The 11,883-nt window shown below is 40.2% G+C and overlaps 1 protein-coding gene across 6 annotated transcripts in view; it reads right to left on the minus strand.

Annotated features, from left to right (window-relative positions):
• The window catches only part of MAPKAP1 (MAPK associated protein 1), a 265,446-nt gene extending 254,623 nt beyond the window's left edge, over nt 1–10,823 (minus strand). For 3 of the 6 annotated variants that reach the window (XM_063650329.1, XM_063650328.1, XM_054500117.2), the window contains exons 1-2: nt 10,561–10,822; nt 8,851–8,912 (exon numbers count right to left, since the gene is read on the minus strand). The gene's annotated coding sequence lies outside the window, so the exon portion shown is untranslated. Of the gene's footprint in view, nt 1–8,850; nt 8,913–10,560 lie in introns of all 6 variants that reach the window. The other 3 variants (XM_054500116.2, XM_054500122.2, XM_054500119.2) reach the window with 3 other exon arrangements.
• Nucleotides 10,824–11,883: the final 1,060 nt, after the last annotated feature.

The following is an 11,883-nucleotide window of genomic DNA, read 5'->3' on the forward strand; positions in this document are numbered from 1 at the left end:
GAGATAGGAGTGGACTCCCTCTGAAAGTAAACATGGAGCTGTCACAGGCCTACTCATTGTCCCTGTGGCCACTGAAGAGGTGATGGTAGCACCGGGATAATAATACCACCAATACGAATACAACTCTTTTTCCAGAATACTGTCTTAAATAGGACTTTTGGGGGAAAAGAAGGCTTACCTGGGAATAGTAACATCATTTATGCCAGGACATATGAAACCATGTTCTAAGTGCAAAATAAAAGAGGTGAAAACTAACTTGAAAATACAACCCATTTATAACTTCACAATCACCTGCATTAGTGAAAACTATTGGTTAAAATGATGGTCACTGGCTTTACTCATATTTGTTAATATCAATTTTAAACTATGATTTATTTTTAAATAATTTGTTTATCAAAGAACATTTCTAAAACTGAGAAAAATATCAAGTCCTATAATCTCACCACCTATTTCTTTTCTTTGCATACATGTTTGACATAATTGGGACCATACTTTATAGAGTGTCATATCCTTTTTTCACTTATTATATGGTTAGCATATTAGTATGTCACTAAAATTCTTCTGAAACATCTAAGATGACTGTATATTATTTCCATTCTACAAATTTTCCGTGATTTCTCTAATTTTTATTGAACATTAAGGTTCCAATTTTTGCTATAGTAAATACTGCTGCAGTGAACATCTTTGAATGTGAATATCTTTCAACATCTCTGATTTCTTTAATAAAGATTCCTAGAAATGGAATTACAAGCTCAAAAGGCATGCATAACTTTTTTTAGAAGCTTGTAATAAATACTGCAAAAGTGCTTTCCAGAAAAGTTTTACTCATTTACATTCCCACTATCAATATGAGTAAACATCTTACCACCAATCTTTATTATCAATGAGTATCAGTATTTTCATTAAATCCTTAAGCTTCATATCATAACATTTTACCTATAATCAAACACTCTCACAATATAATCAATAACAACTTTCTGTAAACATTAAGTTTAAATGAAGGCAAAAGGCTATAATTAATGACAGTCCCAAGACAGGGCCAGTCCCAATATCCAAATCCAGAGCAGCATGGAAAAGTGACCCCCCCAAAAAAAAAAAAAAAAAAAAAAAAAAAAGGGAATAGTGCTTTTCAGTACCCTGAGTCAAAACAAAGGTCAAGTCCTAGTTTTGCCACTCGCGCATGCGTGCTCTCGCTCTCTATATACATATATACAAAAAGTATATATATACACACACACGTGTGTATATATGTGTGTATATATATATTCCATCTCAAAATATATAAATATATAATATACAAATATATATTATATAAAAATACATAACATATAAAATATAAATAATATATATAAATCTATAATCTATAATATATATAAATCTATAATCTATAATATATAAATCTATAATATTATATATAAATATATAATATAATATTAATATATAATATATAATATATAAATATATAATATAATATATAAATATATAATATATAATATATAAATATTATATATATTATATATTAAATATTATATATATTATATTATAAATATTATATATTATATAATATATATAATATATAATATATAATATATTATATATATTTTATATATAATATATATAATATATATAATATATTATATATTATATATTATATATATTATATATAAACATATAATAAATATTATATATAAACATATAATAAATATATATAAACATATAATAAATATATATAAACATAATAAATATATATAAACATATAATAAATATTATATATAAACATATAATATATAAACATAATAAATATTATATATAAACATAAAATATTATATATAAACATATATTATATATAAACATATAATATATAAATATATAATAAATATTATATATAAACATATAATATATAAATATATAATATATAAATATATACAATATATAAATATTACATATATACAATATATAAATATATATTACATATAAATATATAGAATATATATAAATATATTTTTTATATATATATATTTTTTGAGACGGAGTTTCACTCTTGTCGCCCAGGCTGGAGTGCAATGGCGCAATCTTGGCTCATGGCAACCTCCGACTTCCGGGTTCAAGCAATTCTCCTGCCTCAGCCTCCCAAGTAGCTGGGACTATAGGTGTGTGTGTGCCACCACGCCTGGCAAATTTTTGTATTTTTAGTAGAGACAGGGTTTCGCCATGTTGGCCAGGCTGGTCTCGAACTCCTGACCTCAGGTGATCCACCTGCGTCAGCCTCCCAAAGTGCTGGGATTACAGGCATGAGCCACTGCACCCAGCCTGGTAACTCTATATTTTTATTAATAATTACATTACTTCTCTAAGCTTCAGTTTCGGCATTTGCAAAATGGGGACGGGGATAACATAATATCCCTTTTCTAACAAAGGGCAGTTACAGGCACAAAAAAGATAATATAAATACTTGAAAGTGTTTCTTGTTACTCAGCAGATCAATTCATATAATAGCTTAAAAACAGCATCCTGAAGTCCTTCTCTCAATACAGTAGGTAGGTGCACTAATTTACAAAACACAACCAGAAATTAACAAATTTCATGATCTAGACATGAAAATGAGTCTCACTCTTTTATAACCACTCCATCAAATCATTGCTTATTACATCATATTAACATCCTGAATGTCTTATGCCCTGAATGCCAGTAGAGGTTGGTATCCCTTATCTAAAATGCTTGGGACCAGAAGTGTTTCAGACTCTGGATTTCCTTTGAATTTTGGAATATTTTCATATATATCATGCAGTATCTTGGGGATGAGACACAAGTCTAAACATGCAATTCACTTATATTTCATATACACTTTACACACATAGCCTGAAGGTAATTTTACACAAATTTTTTTTTCTTTTTTTGAGGCAGAGTCTCCCTCTGTCATCCAGGCTGGAGTGCAGGAACACAATCATGGCTCACTGCAGCCTTGACACCCCAGGCTCAAACAATCCTCCTGCCTCGGCCTCCCAAGTAGCTGGACTACAGGCACACACCACCACACCAAGCTAATTGTTTTGATTTTTAGTAGAGACGAGGTCTTGCTGTGTTGCCCAGGCTAGTCTCTAACTCCTGAACTCAAGCAATCCTCCCACCTTGGCCTCCCAGGATTACTGGTTATGAGCCACCTCACCCAGCCAGTATTTTTAATAATTTTATGCATGAAATAAAGTTTATTTATTTATTTATGCAACCTGTCACCTGAGGTCAGGTGTAGAATTTTCCAATTGTGGCATCATGTCGGTTCAAAAAGTTTTGAATTTTGAAGGATTTTTGATTTTGATATTTTTTTTTTTGAGACAGTCTTGCTCTGTTGCCCAGGCTGGAGTACAGTGGTGCGATCATGGCTCACAGCAGACTCAGCCCCCTGGGCTCAAGCAATCCTCCCACCTCAGCCTGGAACTACAGATGTGCGCCACCATGCCTGGCTAATTTTTTTGTAGAGACAAGGTTTCATTATTTTGCCCAGGCTGCTCTTGAACTCCCAAGCTCAAGCGATCCACTCATCTTGGCCTCCCAAAGTGCTGGGATTAAAGGGATAAGCCAGCAAATCTGGCCCAGATTTTGAATATTTTGAGTAGGGATGCTCAGCCTGGACCTGCATCTCTCCAGAAGCATCACAGTACTTTCAAGGTACTTACATATATTGTTTCATTTAGTCCTCACTAAGGACTATTTGAGATTGGCATTACTGCCCCCATTTTGCAGACTGTCCAACTTACAGACTGACAAAGCCAACAATCAAATCCAAGTGGGTCTGCCCAAAGCCCCACGTCACATTGCTTAAAATTCAAGTCTGCACTTCAGTTCTTCATTAGTCTCCTTTATGTCAGTAACTAAAGTTCAGATTAAATATTTGCTTTATTTTCAAAAGAAAACCATTCCTTCAAACCATTTTCTACCAATTTCTCTGCTGAAATGGTACTTATTTATAACACAGTACCTTAAAATGAGTCCATAAGGAACTGGAAAATGTTATTTTTTTGAAGTTTTACACATTCAATACACTTTGCATCAATAATAAAAGTATATTCATAAAAGTATACTCAAGTATAGGATATTAAGAATCTAACACTGCATATATTTAGGCATAAATGTGACATAATATTCCATTTATTTCACAAGCAATTACTATAACTTAATTCCAATAGTTATTCTAATACCTTCTTGTTCTTTCTAGAATTACAGGTTTGTTTTTTAAGTGGTTTCTCCCATTTTTCTCACTTTCAATTACATAAAACTGTATTCTACTTTCAGTCCAAATTTTGTGTTGCCTACATTAAATCCATTTCCCCAATATATCTAGACTGCTGCCAACTAGAGTTAATAAATTGTGAATGACTGCTCAGGATTTATTCTCTTTATTTTTATATTCTATGTTATTTCCTTATACAATAGAGTATGAATGAAAACAAGTATCTACAAAACCAGTATTTCTTCAATTTTCACCTTGTGAAAGCTGGGTATTAAAATAAAAATAAATTAAACTCTTGGGCTGGGAACTCCCTGACCATATTTCTCTCACTGTGCTGGGTGTCTCTATGCCCCCTTTCAATCTTGAGTATATATAGTCAATAGGCACTGCATGCACTGGGGGAGCACCCAGCCCATCAAGGGCCTTTCCCGGAGGAAGTAATGAATAAAGAACAGATGAAGAGCTGAGTAGTGGTTCCTGACCTGCCAGCAAGAGAGGAGGGGCAGCATTTTAGATTTGAGTCATCTCCACTGAAGTCTGCCAGTAATCAGTTGTGTGACTTTAAGCATATCAATTAGAAACAGAAAGCTTGGCATACCGAAAAGAAAACCATTCCTTCAATTTTCTACCAATTTCTCTGCTGAAATGGTACTTATTTGTAACACAGTACCTCAAAATGAGTCCGTAGGGAACTGGAAAATGTTATTTTTTTGAAGTTTTATACATTCAGTATACTTTGCATCAATAATAAGAGTATATTAGTAAAAGTATACTCAAGTATAGGATATTACGAATTGAATTTGAGCAAGACTTGAATTTTACTCCTCATTATTTATCCAAAAAGGAAAAAAGATCCAAGGATTTGTAAGTGACATGACCAAACTCCAAAAGCTGTTAGTGGTATCCGCATATTCAGGATGCAAAACCCTCTCTAGTCAACTGCTCTTTACACTAAACTGTGATTCACTGGGTGCCGATTTCTTCATCTCAAGAGGTGATGATTACCCCCTTTGTAATACTACCTATTTCATAGGACTAGGAAGACTAAAGAAAATAAGGTATACAAGAGCATTTAACAAATTTACCATACCACTTCATACTATTGTGGAGAGGGCCAAGAGACAAGAAATCTGGCAGCATTTAAAGTGCTAAGAGCACAAAATAGAAGTGTTATAAGGTCATCTCACCAGCCAGATCTATAGTTTAGCTTGATTATACAATAAAAGCATTCACCTTACCACTCTCCAAAACTATCAGTGCAAGCTACAATACCCCTTCACACTGGCAATTTACCATGAGATTTCTAATTAATAACCAAAACATTGTATTGTACTTCCTGCTCTGAACACCAGGTACCAAAATTTCAGTGGCCAGGTAGGTTGGAGTTCACAATCAGGCAGCCTAGGATTACACTCAGCCCACAAATATGTTTTGATCAACATAATTTTTAATGGCAAATTTTTAAACTAAATACATTAAAATCCACCACATGCAGTGGCTCACACGTGTAATCCCAACAATTTGGGAGGCCGTGGCAGGAGTATTGTTTGAAGGCAGGAGTTCAAGACCAGCCTAGGCAACATAGATAGACACCGTCTCTACAAAACTTTTTTAAAAAACTAGGCCGAACGCAGTGGCTCACTCCTGTAGTCCCAGCACTTTGGGAGGCCAAGGCAGGTGGATCACCTGAGGTTGGGAGTTCAAGACCAGCCTGACCAACATGCAGAAACCCTGCCTCTACTAAAAATACAAAATAAGCCAGGCGTGGTGGCACATGCCTGCAATCCCAGCTACTCAGGAGGCTGAGGCAGAAGAATTGCTTGAACCCAGGAGGTGGAGGTTGCAGTGAGTCAAGATCGCGCCATTGCACTCCAGCCTGGGCAACAAGAGCGAAACTCCTTCACACAAAAAAAAATAAAAGCAACAACTAGCTAGTACACGGCCGGATGCAATGGCTCACCCCTGTAATCCCAGCACTTTGAGAGCCCGAGGCAGGCGGATCACTTGAGGTCAGCAGTTCAAGACCAGCCTGGCCAACACGACAAAACCCCGTCTCTACTGAAAATACAAAAATTAGCTGGGCGTGGTGATGGGCACCTGTAGTCCCAGCTACACAGGAGGCTGAGGCAAGAGAATCGCTTGAACGTGGGAGGCAGACATTGCAGTGAGCCAAGGTCACGCCACTGCACTCCAGCCTGGGCAACAAGAGCGAGACTCTGTCTCAAAAAAAAAAAGCATAAAAAAACTAGCTACACATAGTGGCATGCGCCTGTAGTCCTAGCTACTGGGGAGGCAGAGGTAGGAGGATTGCTTGAGCCCAGAATTCAAGGTTGTAGGTTGTAGTGAGCTATTACCATGAAACTGCACTCCAGCCTGATAGGACGATACCCTGTCTCTAAAAGTTAAATAAATAAATAAGAATACATTAAAATCCAGATTTCCAGCATCTTTTCCAAAAAGTGTCAAAAGATCCAAGGACACTGGGCCCACTTCCTCACATGGCAACAAGCAAGTGGAGCTGAGCAGCAACTGCCCCCTTTAGTTTGGGCCCATGCTCTCCAGTTCATCAAGGCCCAGCCTACTCATCCTAGTACATAACAGGCATCGGACTTGGACACCACTGAGGAAGATGCTCAAACAGAACAATAATAATAATTTAATGAAGATTTGTTTACTCTTTTTTGGCCAGTTTTTTGTGGCTCTATCACACATTACCTCTGTGACTCTTAAGTAACATATTTAACCACTAAGCCTCTTAAATTTAACACAAGCTGAAATATGCTAACTTCTGAGTCAAAAAACTTCACAAAAACTTCAAACTCACAGAAACAAGTCAGGGCACCTCCCATAGGGAAAAAAACGTAATGTGGTCAGGAATGGTGGCTCACGCCTGTAATCCCAGCACTTTGAGAGCCCGAGGCAGGCGGATCACTTGAGGTCAGGAGTTTGAGACCAGCCTGGCCAACACAGCAAAACCTTGTCTCTACTAAAAACACAAAAATTGGCCAGGCATGGTAGTACCTGCCTATAGTCTCAGCTACTTGGGAGGCTGAGGCACGAGAATCTCTTGAACCCAGGAGGCAGAGGTTGCAGTCAGCCAAGATCATGCCACTGCACTCCACCCTGGGTGATAGAGCAAGACTGTCTCAAAAAAAAAAAAAAAAGGTAATGTGACAGAAGTCCTTGTCATATAATAATTTGACATCTATGACTGCGTCCCTAACAGTAAGGCCTATACATCAGAATAACAGATTGCTAGCAAATTATCTTAGCCTGAATCATATAAATCCACTCAACTGCAAAAGTTTCTGAAGTCTTCAGGTATAAGTCAATAAGCAAAACAAGCTCCCCCACCAAAAAAGAAAAACATTTAAAGTCACAGATTAGGCTATGAGCTCCTTTAGTGCAGAGGCCACTTCCATTCCTCGTGATCCCTCCTGTCTCACAGTGACTGGCAAACTGAAGCTACAGCTCAAGGGCAAGTTTCTCTCTGAAGCCTTTCCAGAGGGTCCCCATCCACATCACAAAGAACAAGCAACATGGTGTAGTAATGAAGAGTGCAGATCTCAGTGTTGAGCAGATAATCCCCTCTATCTTACAGCTCTACCAGCAGCATAAACTCAAGGAAGTTGTTGAAGGTCTCTGTGCCCCAGTTTCCTCATCTGTAAAATCAGGATGCTAATAACACCTTCTCACACAAGAAAAAAAGGAGATAAAGCATTTAACATCACACCAGCAGAGTAAGTACTCATTACCCACCATCATCAGTGTTCCCTTCTCAGTGTTCTATGGTACCCCCTGGGGACTTCTACCTTAGAACCCACAGTACTTTATTATAGTTCACCTGCGCACACACACACATCTCCTCTACTAGAATGTCAATAACCTCAGGATAGGGACCCAATTTTACTTCTTTTTGTATCCCCAAGGTCTAATATTTTGCTTGGCACTGCTGAAATGAATCACAGATCCTCAAAGTATTTATTAACTGGAAAAGTTATTAGCAGAAACTGGAATTTACCTCCCTTGCCTGGTACTCAAGCCCTCACTGACTCTGACCCCTACTGCCCCTCCAACTTTACGTCCTTGTACCCTGCTAAAAGAAGCAATGACTTGCTTGACTCAGGCTGTAAACTCATTCACCACTCTAAAACCATGCCTCAAGCATTATAGCTTTGTATCTTATAGCTATTTATTTCGGGGGACTTTACCACGTACCAGGCCCTTTATCCCCATTAGTTCAATATTCACAACACTCCATGTGGTCAATATTATTCCCTAACCCAACCCCTAGTTGAAGAAAATGATGCTTGGAGTTACGTGCCGAAGGTCACATATCCTGTAAGAACAGGGACCAGGAACTGAATCCAGAGTCCATGCTTATTTTCTATAGACTGTCTTCTCTGCTCATATTCAAAGCTGAGCTAACCTACCTGCCATCTCCTTGCCTTGGAAGAGCACAGTCTTTGCATTTGAAAGATTTCTGTAACATTCATTTTAACATTCATATGTTTTGTCCTATATACCTTTTTGTTTCAATATGTACTTGCATAAAAAGAGAGAGATGATGTGAGAAAAAGGCAAGACATGTAATGGAAAAAGCACAGACGCATCAGACAGACCTGGGTTTGAATCCTGGCTCTGTCTCGTACCAGCTGTGTAATTTATTATGGGTCTTCCTAATCTGTAAATTGAGGTTAAAATGATTAAATAATAGAAACCCCTATATAATACCCAAATACTCACTCAAAGTTCAGTTTACCTCCAATTATGAAGCATTACCTGGCCACATCCCATGCCTCAAAGGTGAATAACCCATTCCCCTCCCGCACTACCACTGTCACAAGAACTCACACAATGTACTTATCACGGCGTTAGAATTATTCATTTCCCTTATCTCTCTTTCACTAAATTGAGCTCCCTGGCAGCAAAGACTGAATCTTATTTATCTCTAATTGCCTAGCATGGTACCTGGCATATATATACATATCCATATTCACTAAACATTTGCTAAGTTAAATAATTGTAGATAAAAATGAGCGCTTATAGAATTCTAGAGGAAAAATCATTTCCAGGTGGGGTTGTCCCGAATTGGTTGGGCGAGGCCAACTCAGCTGAGCCGTGGGAAGCGTCTCAATAGATCGAAAGAGAGAAGGGGAAACCTAGGCAAGGTAGGGAGAATGTTCTACAAAAATCAATGGAATAGGAAAGAACAAAAATGATTAGAGATCCTACTTATTTAGAGTAATGGATCAGGATGGGGTAATTAAAGAAGGAGACCTTTTCAAGCATAACTGGAAAGGTAACCAGGAGCCAGATTAGGAGATGTAAGGGGGTGTAAGTGCAGTCTGGGACACACAGTAGTTGAAGGTAGGCATGAGCACACAGATGAATGGGAAAGGGCTACCAGCATGCCCCAAATCCCGCAGGTGTGTAAACTGAAAAACATGAAAACAATTATTGCTTCATCAAGAACTCTTTTCGTGTTTACTAGGCACCTTGTGTGGGCTCATAAAATATAAGGAATAAAACCCATTTCTAGGCTTCTACTCAAGTGGGTTTTAACATTACGGATCCGCCCCGTCTGCCTGTCAGAGAATGAGAACGCTGCTTTTTTTAAACCAATGTGTCTCCATTTGACTCTTCACACCTGAGAAAGTTTTGAACTTTGCCGATTTGGGTTTATAACAACATGGTGCTCTGCACAGTGCCAGGTACTGTGGTGGGCTTCCAAAGTGACTTTCATTCATTCAAAAGGAAGTTTTAACCAATTTCTGAGTCAATTTGGGGGTCTCTGGTTAGTCATACTCTTGTTTACACTACAATCTCTTTTTCCCAGCCTTAAACAAATCTAAATGACTCCTTGCCACTCCCATAAACAAAGAATGAATCAAAGTTCCAGCAGCACTGTAGCTAGAAAAAAGTCTGTAAGGCTGTTAACCACTTTAAAGGGGATGGGGAGAAGGGACGCAAGGAAACAAGGACCACACAGTCAATGCTTGAAAACCTTGATTTTCACATTATGAAGACCAGGGCACCTAGATATTGCCAAGTGCAGGACCAGAAACTGCGGGAGTCAACTACACCCCCCCACCCCCACACTACCAGGTCTGCTGGCTTCTTTTCCCCTAAACCACACACCCGCTTCAGACTCCTGACAGCCTCCAGTTCTGGAAATGGCCAGGAAACGAAAGCGCCCGGGCCACCTGAACAAGGGCCCGGCAGGCGGCCCGCTGGGCAGCGCTGAAACTGGAGAGGTGAGAGGGCCGCCAGGTGGGCAAGCTGGTGGGCTGACGGACGGGCGGGGAGCTGGCGGCTGGGGCAACCTTTACCTGAAGCTGCTTCCACACTACGGGCCGGGTCGGCCCCGGGACACGTTCCTGAGGGGAGGGCCCGGCTCCCCCACGCCTCCCGGCCCCTGCCCGAGCTCTGCACTCTCGGGATCCACGGGGACCGGCGCTCCTACCGGCCCGCTCAGCTGCCGCTTCCCGGGTTAGCCCTCATGCCCCTGCTGCTCGCCGCCGCCGGCCGGCCGAGCAGCAGCCCTATTACCCTGAACCGCACACGACCCGGAACCACACCCCGGCGTTCCGGAAGTCCCCGACCGGGAAGGAGCCTCTGGCTGGGGACGTAGTGCGCAAGCCCCAGAGCTGAAAGCAAGGAGCGGTAGCTTCCCGCGGGGCGGGGCCGGGAGGGAGGTCGGGCGCATGCGCGCCGCTTCTCCAGTGCGAGGAAAGGCCTGGGTCGGAGACTGAGTTCTGGCAAGATGCGCCAGTGCCTGGACTTGCCTTGAGCAGGAATCAGTGTTGGCTTCTTCATCGAATCTTCTTTCTCCCCATTTCCACGGAGAAAAGCCCTTAGTTCGTCCAGAAATGAGTGATGAGGCAGCTTAGCCTCTCTGAGAAAGACCTGGGTTCAAATACCAGCTCTTATAATTTGCTGTGTGTCCTAGGATGTGACACCTCTCCTCTCTGAGCCTCGGGTTTTCCCATCCAGGGCAATAGTTTCAACTTTAGGGTATATTGCTGTGGGAATCGAATGGGATGATGCTTGAAAAACACCCAGCATAGTGCCTGACACATAGTAAACATGCAGTCAATGTTAGTTATTTCTCTTATTATAATATCTGTAATATGGAGGTGATAATCATCTTCCTCAAGCCCTGCTGGGAGGTTTCCAGGAGATGTAGGAGGACTGGCACAGGGCAGAAGTTCAGTGTTGTCTCATGCTGCTCCCTTCCTCTCTCACGGAGGAAATCAGTAGAGAAAGCCACGGTGAAGGGGGAAAAAGGATTCAGGGAGTGCAGTGAGAGTGTTCTCCCACCTGAAAGATGCTTGGGGAAGTCTTTCAAAAACGCACCTTAGCAAAAGAAAAAAGTCAAGATTGAATTTCAGCCCTGAGGGACCCCTGCCCAATTTTAAACTCATTAATAAATATGCCATGGGGCCAGGCGCGGTGGCTCACACCTGTAATCCCAGCACTTTGGGGGGCCGAGGAGGGCAGATCACTTGAGGTCAGGAGTTCGAGACCAGCCTAGCCAACATGGTGAAACCCTGTCTCTAATAAAAATACAAAAATTAGTCTGGCATGGTGGTGTGCACCTGTAGTCCCAGCTACTCAGCAGGCTTAGGCAGGGGAATGGCTTGAACCCGGGA

Source organism: Pongo pygmaeus, chromosome 13 (genome assembly GCF_028885625.2).
Source record: "Pongo pygmaeus isolate AG05252 chromosome 13, NHGRI_mPonPyg2-v2.0_pri, whole genome shotgun sequence".
Lineage (NCBI taxonomy): Eukaryota > Metazoa > Chordata > Mammalia > Primates > Hominidae > Pongo > Pongo pygmaeus.